The sequence below is a fragment of the Monodelphis domestica genome, chromosome 1 (genome assembly GCF_027887165.1).
Source record: "Monodelphis domestica isolate mMonDom1 chromosome 1, mMonDom1.pri, whole genome shotgun sequence".
NCBI classification, from domain to species: domain Eukaryota; kingdom Metazoa; phylum Chordata; class Mammalia; order Didelphimorphia; family Didelphidae; genus Monodelphis; species Monodelphis domestica.
In genome coordinates, this window is record NC_077227.1 from 74,551,483 (window position 1) to 74,563,545 (window position 12,063).

The window sequence follows — 12,063 nt, forward strand, 5'->3', positions numbered from 1 at the left end:
TAGCAGCTTTCCAATGCTTAAGCCAATCCCTCTCCGTTGGCTGAGGGATGACTCCGCCCTCCCCTGCCCTCCAGATCTGACCTCGATAAATTCTCAGGATCCTGTTGCAGGAGCCTGACCCAGAACCTGAGCTAACTCCTCCTCCGGTCTACAGGGAAAAGGGTACATATCACACTAAAACTTCTCGCAAATATAGCTGGGGCGGGGGAAGGGAGGGTCAAAGGCCCCCGGTCCCTACCAGGGATGCGTTAGGCACGCTTCTTCCCCCGCCCCTTGCAGGCCTCCCGTCCCTCCTTTGAAGGGCAATGCACAATGTCGTATTCCCCACCGAGGCAGTGCTCTCCCTGGAGGGCCCCTCGAGGCTGGCAGGCCCGGCTCCTGTGCCTTCCCAAACCCAGGAGCTTGTAGACGAGTAACGTGCCCTGTCCACCTGCCGTAGCCTTCTAGGGGCAGGCTCGTCCCCATCCCCATCCCTAGCAGAGGGCGCGCAGGGATGTCAGCTAGCCCATACATTCTTCCTTGCCTCTGCCTTCGTGGTTGGAAGAAAAGGGTGACCTTTCCTAGGCCACCGGAGAAGGAAGCTGTATCCACAAGGATGAAGGGTGGAGATGAGGGTGGAAAGGGGGAGGGGGTTCTGACTTGCAGGCGCCAGGGGTAGGAGGTCGCCCGGCCGATATGGTCTCCGGCCTCGGGACCCCCAAGCTTTGTCCCTTCCCTCCCTCCCTTGCCTCGGGCCCCTCACGCCCCGGAGGCCAGAGGAGGACCTGGGCAGCAGGGGCTCTCACCCAGACCCCGGAGAAGAGTCGCGCCACCAGGCCGGCTAATGCGCAGCAGTAGCAGTAACGGCGGCAAATTGGGGCTCACTCCCCATCCCCGGTGATAGCAGGAGCGGACCTGAGCGGGGCTCGGGAGGCTGCCTGAGCTGGGGGCTGAGCGGGCGGGGAGATGGGGGCCAACAGGAGGGGGGTGAGGGGGCGTTGTCCGCGGGAGTGAAATTTACCTGGGTCACGTGGCCATTGACAATCTCTTGGAACGCTTGGCAGCTCCGGTCCCAGCAGAGCTTGCTACTCGGGGTTCTCTCGGCGTCGTGGCGTCACAATGGGTCGCGTCGGAGGGCCCCGCCCCTCCTCCCGTTTCATTAAGAGATGGGCGGGAAAGGGGGCGAGCTCCAAGGCCGGATGGTCGAGACGGTGGGGCCTGCTTGTGGGTATTTGGGAAAGGGATTCATCCCCAAACGTGGCCAGCGAGTCTGAGCCTAAGCGCACAGTCCCCCCCCCCCCCGCGCCCCCATCCCTACGAGTCTGGAGGTTCTCGATTCCCAGAAAGTCTTAGAAGAGGCAGGCGACTTGGCTCCACTCACTTAAAATCCCTTCTTCCCCTCTCCCCCAGGACCTAGCAAGATTATCTTCTTACCATCTTGGTGGGTTGTTCCATTGTCTCCAGGCCTTGCTGTCCGGTGTGTGCTTTTGGGAATGGGGGACATAGTCATTTGCACCCCAGTTCATTGTGGAGGCTAGGTGACTCTAGGTGCACCAAAGGCTGTCCCTGCGTCCCATTGGCAACTCTCCAACATGGAAAGGTCTACATAGGTGCAAAGCTTTGAGTGTGAGCCAGGTAACAAACTATGTGCTTGAAGGACCAGACTAAGGGAATGACTGAATGCATTCCCCCACCTCCACCCTTTGGCTTCAAAGGATTTCTATGGCTGCCCCCCCTCCCCAATCAAATTTGTGGTGGTGGGTTTTCTTCCCGGGTCCTCAAAGGACATAATCTATTGCTTTAAAAGTATAAGGGGAAGGGGTGAAATCATAGAGCCTCCTTTTCCTCTTCGGTAAAAAAATGGAAGGAGGTGAGAGCAGCTGGGAGATTCAATGGATTGAGAGTCAGGCTTAGAGATGGGAGGACCTAAGTTCAAATCTAGCCTCAGATACTTCCTAGCATCATGACCCTGGGCAAGTCACTTAACCACCATTGCCTAGCCCACTCTTCTGCCTTGGAATCTACATACAGTATTGATTCTAAGACAGGTCAGGGTTTAAAAAAAAATGCAAGGAGGTGAAAACTCGACCAAGATCCCTCCAGTTCCAAATGTGACCCTAGGATCCTTGAAGTAGAAGTGCGCGGCGCACACACACACACACACACACACACACACACACTCCTTTGTTGTCCCAGAAATTAATTCTATTTATGACAAATACTATAGCTACAAATACTTTGACTACAGAATGAAAAGACAGCATTCATTGGAAAAGCCCCTGATGCTGAGAAATACTGAAGGCAAATGGAGAAAGGGGTTGGCAGTGGATGCAATGGATAAGTAGTCTCATGGAAGCAACCAACATGAGACTGGACAGACTTTGGGAGATGGTGGGGGACAGAACGATAGAAGAGCCTGGCATGTTATGGTCCATGTGGTCACTTTAAAGAAGGGGATTCAACTGAACAGCAACAGTAACCCTGATTGATAGACAGACTATTAGATCATCAGCCTATTAGATTATAAACTCAAGGCTTTCAAGAGTGAAATGTATAATACAATATAGTTATCCCTTCTACATCACAACTTTGTCTACTGGGGTGTCAAAGTAACCAGGGTAGGCATAAGAAGTTAAATGGGAATTTGGAGGGGAGTTTTGCAGAAGCTAAAGATGATATGTGAAGGCCATCAGGTGATACAGAAAAAAGTTTAGAAACTCAGAAATTAATATTTAAACCAAAATTTACAATAAGGTACCATAAACACCCCATAAAAGAAAAAGAAAAAATTCAGACCCCTTTTCTGGGACAAAGGGAGGGCCAAAAATTTTTATGCAGATTTTCCAGATCTCAGGGTCACAGTGACCCTAATTCTGCCATGTGAAAGGGGTAACTGTACATTCCTGGCATAGGTGTGCACAGAAAAAGACCTTCTTTTGTCCTCTAGGCTTGTCCTCCCCAGTGCCCCCAAAAAGGAGGCATAAAGCAGGTCAGGAACAGGCAGGACATCATAAAAAGTCAATCCAGGTTTAAAATTCTGACATAGGAACTTCAGAAAGCAGATGAACTACACATGGGAAGTGGAGAGTTGACTGGTTCTACTCAGATGAAGGTGATAAATGGTGGAGGTTAGGGGGAGATGAGACAAAGGTGAAATCAATAGTTTGATTTCTTATTCTCTGAGATGGAGAAAAATACTTTGTTAGGCTGGCTAGTGGCAAATGAATTCCATTCCCAGATTTGCCATCTCTTCCCCCTTCCTTCACATGCTTGTTACAGAATCAATTTGCCCTGATTCAGTTCTATTTATTAGCAGAAATTACATTGCAACACCTATTCAGAAAACAGTACAGGGATTCTCCAAACATCCAAAAGGATGTGGGAAATGTTGGAAGCTAATGCCCAGTGACATTCCTGGTCATCTTAGTGTCCTGAAAGAGTTTTAAATCCCAGCTATGACACTTCTTGGCTGTGTGACTCCAGGATAATTCATTTAACCTGTCAGTCTGTTTCCTCATCTGTAAATGGATAGCGCCTGGATCTATGATTTCACTGATATAAGAACACCTGAATGGGGGAGTCCCTTGTCCAGCAAAAGTCAGCACTTTTTCTGCATCTTATAGTCATAGAGAGTTGTCTGGGGCATTGAGAAATAACCTGTCTTGGAAAGCACAGTCAGTATGTCTCACAAGGGTGAGACTTGAACTGAATCAGCTCTAAATGGCTCCTGGGTCAATGTTCTATCCATTATGCCACTTACCTCTCTTATGAATCCTTCATCTATAGAATAGGATCCATTAATGTGTACTCTACTTATCAGATAAGAATATACTTTAAATATAAACCATTTCTTCTCATCCAAGGAACTGATCATTAAGATTGTTCATTACACATTGTGACTTGACTCCCAAGTTATTTATGAGTATAAGCAACTGGAATCAAACGCTTTGGTAAATTCCAATATTAAGAAGTGAGATTGTCCTCTCTCTCAGCCTGCAAGTTCCTGTAAGCAGATGGGTCTTAAAGGGATTTATCATCAAAGCTATCCCTCTCAGAACAGGGCATAGGAATCATTTAGATGACTCATAAAAGAAGATAAAGCAAGAATGAATCAGTAACAGCTAGAAACATTTTCAAGAATGGTTCCTGTCAGGGAGTTTGGGGAAATTACTGAATAAAGCCAAAGGCTTAAAATGCATTCCCAGAAGTAGTTAACAAATCACAGTTCCCTCCAGCTCTGACTATCCTTTTCACTTTAGCCCAGATCATCATTATAGGGAACCCTTGGGATGGGAACTCTATTCAGATGTAGATTCATAACTCATTTGGAACATACATACTCAGGGAATTAGTTGGAGCACTCATATATTGTGACTTGACCTGTTCACACACCTGTTAGTGGCAGGATTTGAATTTAGGTCTTGCTGACCACCCACTAAGCTATGCTGCTTCTGTGTTAAAGCCTTCTTTCAAGGGTGTCATGTGAAGTGATAGAGTTACAGTTTAGATTTTTCAGCACGTATTTGACAAAGAAAGGGAAACCTAGTCTCATGAATAGAGAATCAGCCTTGAAGTAGCAGAAGTCTAGCTTCAAGTCCTCTCTTTAAAATGTTGTTATTATAGGGGGCAGCTAGGTGGCTCAGTGGATTGAGAGCCATGTCTATAGACAGGAGGGCCTGGGTTCAAATTTAACCTCAGATACTTTCTAGCTGTGTGGCCCTGGGCAAATTACTTAACCTCAGTTGCCTGGCCTTTACTGTTCTTCTGCCTTGAAGCCAATAAAAAGTATTGATTCCAAGATGGAAGGTAAGAATTTTTTTATGTTATTACTGCTAGCTGTGAGACCCTGGATAAATCATTTAACCTATTAGTGCCCCACACAACTCTATAGACTATAAGTTACTATGTGCATCAGCAGGCAGAGTTTGGAAAATAAAAGTTCCCTATGCATATAAAAATCACAGATCCAATTTTTTAAAAAATAAGTTAATTAAAGCCTAATTTCATTTAGACTCTGCTTCATCCTTTCAAATAAAGCCATAATTAAGATAAGGTGACCAGAGCTTTGCTGCTGAGCATTAAATTTAGAGGACAAGACAGCACTTTAGATCTTCAATAGGTAAAAACTACAGAGCTTAGCCCCTAGAAACTTATGTGATCTAAATTCAGGTTGTTTAACTAGCTCAGGGCTCTATATGTACATAAATCAGGAACTGAAGAAATTCAAAACTGTTATCTCAACATTGGACTACTATCTACCCATTGTCCTGGTAGTAATGAGAAGGCTAAAGAGAAGATGACCATTAATCCTTATTTGGGCCATATGATTTAGAAAATTTAATAAAAGCCAAGGTTCCAATATAAATAGATAAAAAATTCTCAAGGAAAGAGACTGGCTAGGTTTCAATGGTTTAAAAAAAATATTCCATTTTCCAGACAATGTTCTTAATAATGGAGAAGAGGGAGAGAAAAGCCCAGGAAACAGAATAAATGGATTGACTGCTGTTGGCTCCTGCAGGGAATGAGATCATACTTTCTAACTTAATTGATTCATCAGGTTAATTTTGCTGATTAAAACAGAACATTTGAGACAATTAAAAGTTTAGATTATTTCATTTCTTTCATATAAAAATGTCAGCATAGCTTTTAACCAACAGTTAAAGTGTGGTACAGTGGGAGGAGTGCTGTCCTTGAAATCAGAAAGTCTGAGTGGGAGCCAAATTAGTCAGGATATATCACTTGACCCTTGTAAGGCCTCAGTTTTCTCATTTATAAAATGGGCTTAATAATATTTGAGCTATCTACCCCTCAGTGGATTCTTGTAAGGAAAGTGCTATGTAATGTGCTCATTATTACATTTGTTTTGATAAAGAGAAAACTGGAGGCATCTAGGTGGTACAGTAGATAGAATACTGGGTCTGAAGTCAAGAATTCAGCCTTAGACACATCAGTTATTTGGCCCTGGATAAGTCACTTATCCTGTATCTTCCTCAATTTCCTTGATTGTAAAATGTGAATAATAATAGCATTTACCTCCCAGTGGGTCTCAAATGAGATAATATTTATAAAGTGTTTAGCATATAGTAGATACCTAATACAGGTGTCCTTCCTTCTTCCTTCCTTCCCTTCCTTCCTTCCTTTATTCCTTCCTTTCTTGTGGGAGATGTGATATATATTTTCAAATATTCAAAGAGTTGTTATGTAGAAGAAAACCTGCACATATTCCAACTAGTCCAAGAGGGGAGATATGGAATTAATATAAGAATATTTCTTAATGAGAGCTGTCCAAAAGTATAAAAGGCTACTTTGTAAGGTGGTAGGTTCTCTCAAACCAGTAGCATTTAAGTAGAGAATGAATAAATACTCACTTTGTTGGGAATTTTGTGGAAAATATTCATGATTCAGGGCTAAATATCAGACTAGATCACCTCTGAGGTCCTTTCCAACACTATAATACCTAATTCCTATCAATGACTTGAATGAAGGCAAAGAAGAAATTGTACTTATTGAGTTTACTGATGACACAAAGATGAGTGGGATAGCTGAAACTCTGGGTAAAAGAGTTAGAACTCAAAAGATCTCAGATATGATAGGTGACCCAATAGGATGAAATTTAATAGAAATAAATATAAAGTCCTATAATATATGATTAAAAATAAAAAACTATAATACAAATAAATATATAGACTTAAAATCATATCAGTTCAAGAAGTGTGTGTATGTGGGGAGGAAGGGGCAGTCAACAATTTGTAGGAAAAAAGATAAGAGTGTTTTAGTAAACTAAGTTCAAGGTGGGCACCTAGGTACCAGGTCTGGATTCAGGAAGACATCTTTCTGAGTTCAAATCTGGCCTGAGACACTAACTGTGTGATCCTGGAAAAGTCACTTAACCCTGTTTAGATTAGTTTTTTCATCTGTAAAATTAGCTGGAGGAGATAACAAACCACTCTAATATCTTTGTCGAGATATTGGGGTTTTCTGAACAACTACAAAACAAAGAACTTCAAATGAAAAGCTGGAAGGTTCCTTGTTGGGGAATTCTGACTAATGTGAATTGTATTAGATGGCTTCTGAGGTTTCTTTCAACTCTGAAATATGGGGCTTCTGTGATACTTTCTTGCCACAGCCTCAGGGATGAAGCCAGCTCTCCAAATCTGAGAACACTTCTCACAAAAAAGTTTGCTTCTCCCCTCCTTTCCCTGAAAGCAAGCTTTTTCCTTCCTTTCTCTAGGCATCATGTCCTGTTACATTTGTCACAGTTGCTCTCATACGCTGAGATGGGCCCAGTCTTTTCCATGTCATTTTCAATGAAAGAAACCATCCATCTTTGGGGCATGCATCCACCCCAGAGCTAACACAATTACCGCCTACAAAATAGAATTAGGTCAGGCAATGTATGACAACCACTTAGCTAGCTGTGCTCCTCAGTAGCTGACCTGTGGCTAAGCTCTCTTCTGATTTCCCCTGGTGTGCCTGCCTTTTGCTTTTGACTCTTTCAGGCCTCCCAGTGGCCAAAAGATATTCACCCCCAAAATGATGATGATCTACAAAATGCTCTAGAAGATGGTAGGATTGTGTGGATATAGAACAACCCTAATAGTCCCTTCTAAGCTGATGCAATGTGCTTGAGAAAAGAATGGGCAAGGCTTGGGATCTCAAGCTAATTGACTTTTAAAGGAAAGCACAGCCTTTTTTGCTACTAGACATATAACTCAGAATTCTGTCTTCAGCTAGATGATCAGGAGGAGAGAGCACTGGGTCTGAAATTGGGAAAATCTGAGTTCCCATGCAGCCTCAGATGCCAAGAGTTTGTGACACTGAGCAAGTCATTTCAACTCTGTGTGCATCAGGTTTCACAACAATAAAATGGGAATGATAGTAGCACCGAACTTCCAGGACTGTTGTGAGGATGAAATGAAATGATATTTGTAGTGTTTAGCACCGGCTCTGGCACAGAATAGGCACTTGATAGATAAATGATTATTTCCTTCCTTTATGTTCCCACAGATCCTTGTGATATTCTTTGGGTTCACCTTAAGGTAGAATAGTGGGAAATAGGTTTGGACCGAAGAGACAAAAGACATGAATTTATATCTGCCACTTTCTGGCTATGTAAGCTTGGTCAAGTCATTCATTCTCTTAGAACTCCTTTTCTCATTTATAAATTGGAGATAATAGTCCTTGCACTCTGGATATCATGGAGCTGGGAGCATCAAACAAGTCAGTGAAATGGAGATGATTGTCAATTGTCAAAGAATAAAGACTGGACCTATGATTTCATGGGTAATAGGGAACACCCTATGAGGAGCTCCTTTTACCAATACACCTTCTCTTATGGTCTTAGAGAGCTGCCTAAAATCCTAAAACGCAAGTGACTATCCAGGGTCACATAGCCAGTATGTGTCCAAGGCAGGAATTGAACACAGGATCTTTCAGATTCAAGGTGGGCTCTCTAGTCACTATTCCAAGTTGACTCTTTTTAGCTGCTGTAATTATGAATGGTTCCATCAGTCAATCCCAGTGGTCACCCTTTTATCCCAAAGGGTCCATCGCTACTTTCTCATGGTTTCTGTGCATAGAGTACTAAAGACTTCTGGTTATCAATATATCCTTCCAGCATCCTATCCTAGGAGATTTCAAATAGATACATTTTAAACCACTTGTTAGTATTTGAAAGCAAATAACCACATTACTCTCTTCTTCAAAGAAAGGAAGTATTCTCAATCTGTCCACCTTCTCCAGATCTATGTTTCCCTGGCTCCCTTTGGAGGGTCCCTTTAATGAAGCTTTTGAAGCCCCAGAGGCAGAGTCTGATTATAATTACTAAAAGGGGACTGGCTTTGCACTAATCAACATCATGTTGTGTCTCAAAGCTAAAGAGCTTTCAGATGCCAGGCCCCCACTGGCTCTTCAGGCAATTACTAGGCAGCTTCCACTGTCAACTTTTGTTCTGATCCTGGAGGAGGTTAGGGCTTTGGGTCATTTGTTTGTTTATGTATGAATGTATTTTATATGTATATATATGCATTCCTTCTCTTAATGCCTTTGAAGCAGGATTTCTAGACCTGTCTACCCTAAGATTTTTTGTTTGTTTTTGTTTGTTAACACTTTCACATCACATCAGGATTTCCCCTCATCTTAATAATTTTTGCTTGGCCTTTCTTCAAAACAGAATCAAAATTGAGAGGGAGAATCTATCAGTACAACCAGGCAAATTTTGGGGTTGTGATGTATTGATGAATCATCATGACTCCTTAGTTTTATTGATCAGGAATAGCCTTAGGGAAGAAGAGACAGGGACCATCCTCCTCAGGGTGGATGCTAAGAAAAGATTCCTGAGAGTTTTAAAACCTAGTTTTTGCTCTGTTTCTGAGTTGACAGCAGATTGGTGGTGGAGGAAAGGAAGCATCAATTCACTTCAATACAACAAACACCTTTTATATGCTAGGCATTTTGCAAGGCACTTGGGAATGGAGACAAAAAACAAACTATCCCTTGCTCTCAAGAGTTTATATTCTAGGGGGCTGCTGGGTAGCTCAGTATATTGAGAGCCAGGACTAGATATAGGAAGTCCTAGGTTCAAATCTGGTGGCCTCAGACACTTCCCAGCTATGTGACCCTGGACAAGTCACTTAACTCCCATTGCCTAGCCCTTACCACTCTTCTGCCTTGGAACCAGTAATAAGTATTTTGGGAAGGTAAGGGTTATTTAAAAAAGAGTTTATATTTTACTGAGAGGAAACAATATTAACACTTGTCTAAAAAATAAATACAAAATAATTGGGAAGAGGGAAGCACTATCAAACAAATGCCTCTTGATGGCACTTGAGCTGAGCCTCAAAAGGAGTGAGGAAATCTAAGAGGTGGGGCTGAGGAGAGACAGACTTTACAGGCTGGGGTGTGTCCTATGAAAAAGCAAAAGAATTAGGAGATGGTACATCATGAAGGCCAGTTTGATTGTGATGCAGGGTGAAGACAATTAATTTGGAGAAGCTCTATTTCTTATTGTCCAGGATTTTTGAAATTTTTTCTTTCCCACATTGCAGGAATATTCCCTTGTTGTTCACCCACTTCCTGTACTCAAAACAGGTCTAATCTCCCCTTATCCTCCACCCTAGGCTCTGAAATCAAAATTTCTGGCCTAGAAATGGAATATATTGTGAAGGGAGCTTCTAAAAATGAGAGATCTTAGGACTTAACAGAGGTAGAAAGTATTCTAAAAGCTACTGAGTTCAATGCTCCCATTTTATAGAAGGGGTGATCAAAGACCCAAGTTACTTGTCATTTTACACAGATAGTAAGTAGCATAGTCAGAATTTGAACCAAAGTTCTTGGGTTTCTGTAATTAGAATTTTCTCCCCAGAACTCTCTTTCCCAGCTTCCCATTTTCATTCTCTCCTTGCTGCTTATGCTTTGAAGATAAAGTTGTGGGTGTAACTCCTCCTCATGGAGAGTGCTGGATATCTGAAAAAGGAGGGAGTTTGGCACAATGATTTCTAAAGGCCTTTCCAAATCTAAATCTACAATTTTATGACTCTTTCCTGAGCAAAAGGTCTATGATTGTAGGGCTCAATAATTGGCCATGAGTTAAGGAGCCAAGGAAGAGAATGTTCTTTCACCTCTACAGGGAAACAAGAATCACAGTTTCCTCCTGCTTCCTTAGGAGTCTGGTAGGCATAGCCAACCTCATTTAACAAGGATTGCTCAGCCAGAATGGAATTTTCTATTCCTTTGAGGCTCAGACTGAAGTACACAGCAGAGACTGTATAGCTTTTCTAGCAGACAGAACATCATTTCAAGGACAGAGATGAGATCACCAGTCAGACAGATCCCATGGGACATTGCTGCCATGAGGGTGAAGTTGCAGGGTTAAAAGAAACATAAAGAAAACTCAAGGGGAAACATACAGCCCTGGGTTGGGGGGAGAGAGAAATAGGGGACTGTTGTTGGCCAGTTTTTTAGAACTACACTTCTGAGAGAAAAATGGTTATTAACCATTCTGGCCCCCACTGTGCTAATCAGGCCATAGGGCATCCATCGGATCAGCCACAAGATTGGATGCTCATTAAGTCACTTCAAACTTATAATGTTAGGTCATCACAGTCTCTTCTTCCTAGCTCACTCCTCTAGTGAGTTTAGCAATTATGAATGAAAGTGCTACTTGGTCTGCCTGCCTCCTGCATGATGACAGAGATAAAGCTGAGAAACCTGGCTTCCTGGCATCTTATTAATCCTCATTCTTCCCCTAAAATATCTTCAGGCAAAAGCAAGTATTGTGGCTTAGAAACTCTAACAGTATAATTACCTCCCAATGTATAGAAGAGACAGGTGACTTCATGATGGGGCCTGGAGAAGACTTTTGTCTAGTACAGAAGTTTGTGGACTAGATATGACTGTCTTACTGCAATAATCAATATCACTTTGGTTTTATGTTGATGAATTCCATAAGGAAATACTGGGGAATTGCAATAATGCCAGATGCAGGTTTTTAACAGAATTTTCTAATTGTTCAACTTGGAGGAAGAAAAGTCTCTAATATATCTCCAGCTGTTAAATCAGGGAGGGAAGAAAGATATCTAGATTGTGCCATAACTTAGAATGCTTCTCTGAAAAGACATCTAACTCAGAGTTGGCATGTGATGCTGTGTTGATCCTTCAGATAAAGCCTACAGAGCACAGCATTTTTCTGTTAAGCTCAGAGTCCCAACAACTTAAGCTCTCAAATGAGGGCTTACAGAGGAGCAGATAAACTGCTTTTATCAACCTGGTACCATTATTCTCCTGGTGACATAAAGGCTCTTGTTGCACCCTGGAGGGGATTTCTATCCAAGTTAATACTGCCAACAAAAGGGATGTTTAAAAAGGGTAGATTCAAGCTGTCTCATACTATACAGGCATCAGTCTACAAATAGCACAAATAATACCATCTTGAATTTCTATATTTTGAAGAATAATAAGCATTTTCACCTTTGTTATTTATATGTGAGCTAGAAAGAGGGCTGGATTTGGAGTCTTAAGTAAATAGGTTTGTGTTCCAGGTCTTACTTTTTCTGACTATATGATTATAGGTAAAGGATTGTGCTG

General features: G+C 42.3%; 1 protein-coding gene and 1 long non-coding RNA gene across 9 annotated transcripts in view; one reads left to right on the forward strand and one right to left on the reverse strand.

Annotated features, from left to right (window-relative positions):
• Nucleotides 1-1,460, reverse strand: part of OGDHL (oxoglutarate dehydrogenase L) — a 72,857-nt gene extending 71,397 nt beyond the window's left edge. The window contains exon 1 of one of the 8 annotated variants that reach the window (XM_007478629.3): nt 1,001-1,460. The gene's annotated coding sequence lies outside the window, so the exon portion shown is untranslated. Of the gene's footprint in view, nt 1-511; nt 746-785; nt 981-1,000 lie in introns of those variants that run through there. The other 7 variants (XM_007478626.3, XM_007478630.3, XM_016432740.2 and 4 more) reach the window with 7 other exon arrangements.
• LOC103093023 (uncharacterized) overlaps nt 1-12,063 on the forward strand; it is a 59,568-nt gene that overhangs the window by 1,711 nt on the left and 45,794 nt on the right. The window lies entirely within an intron of this gene.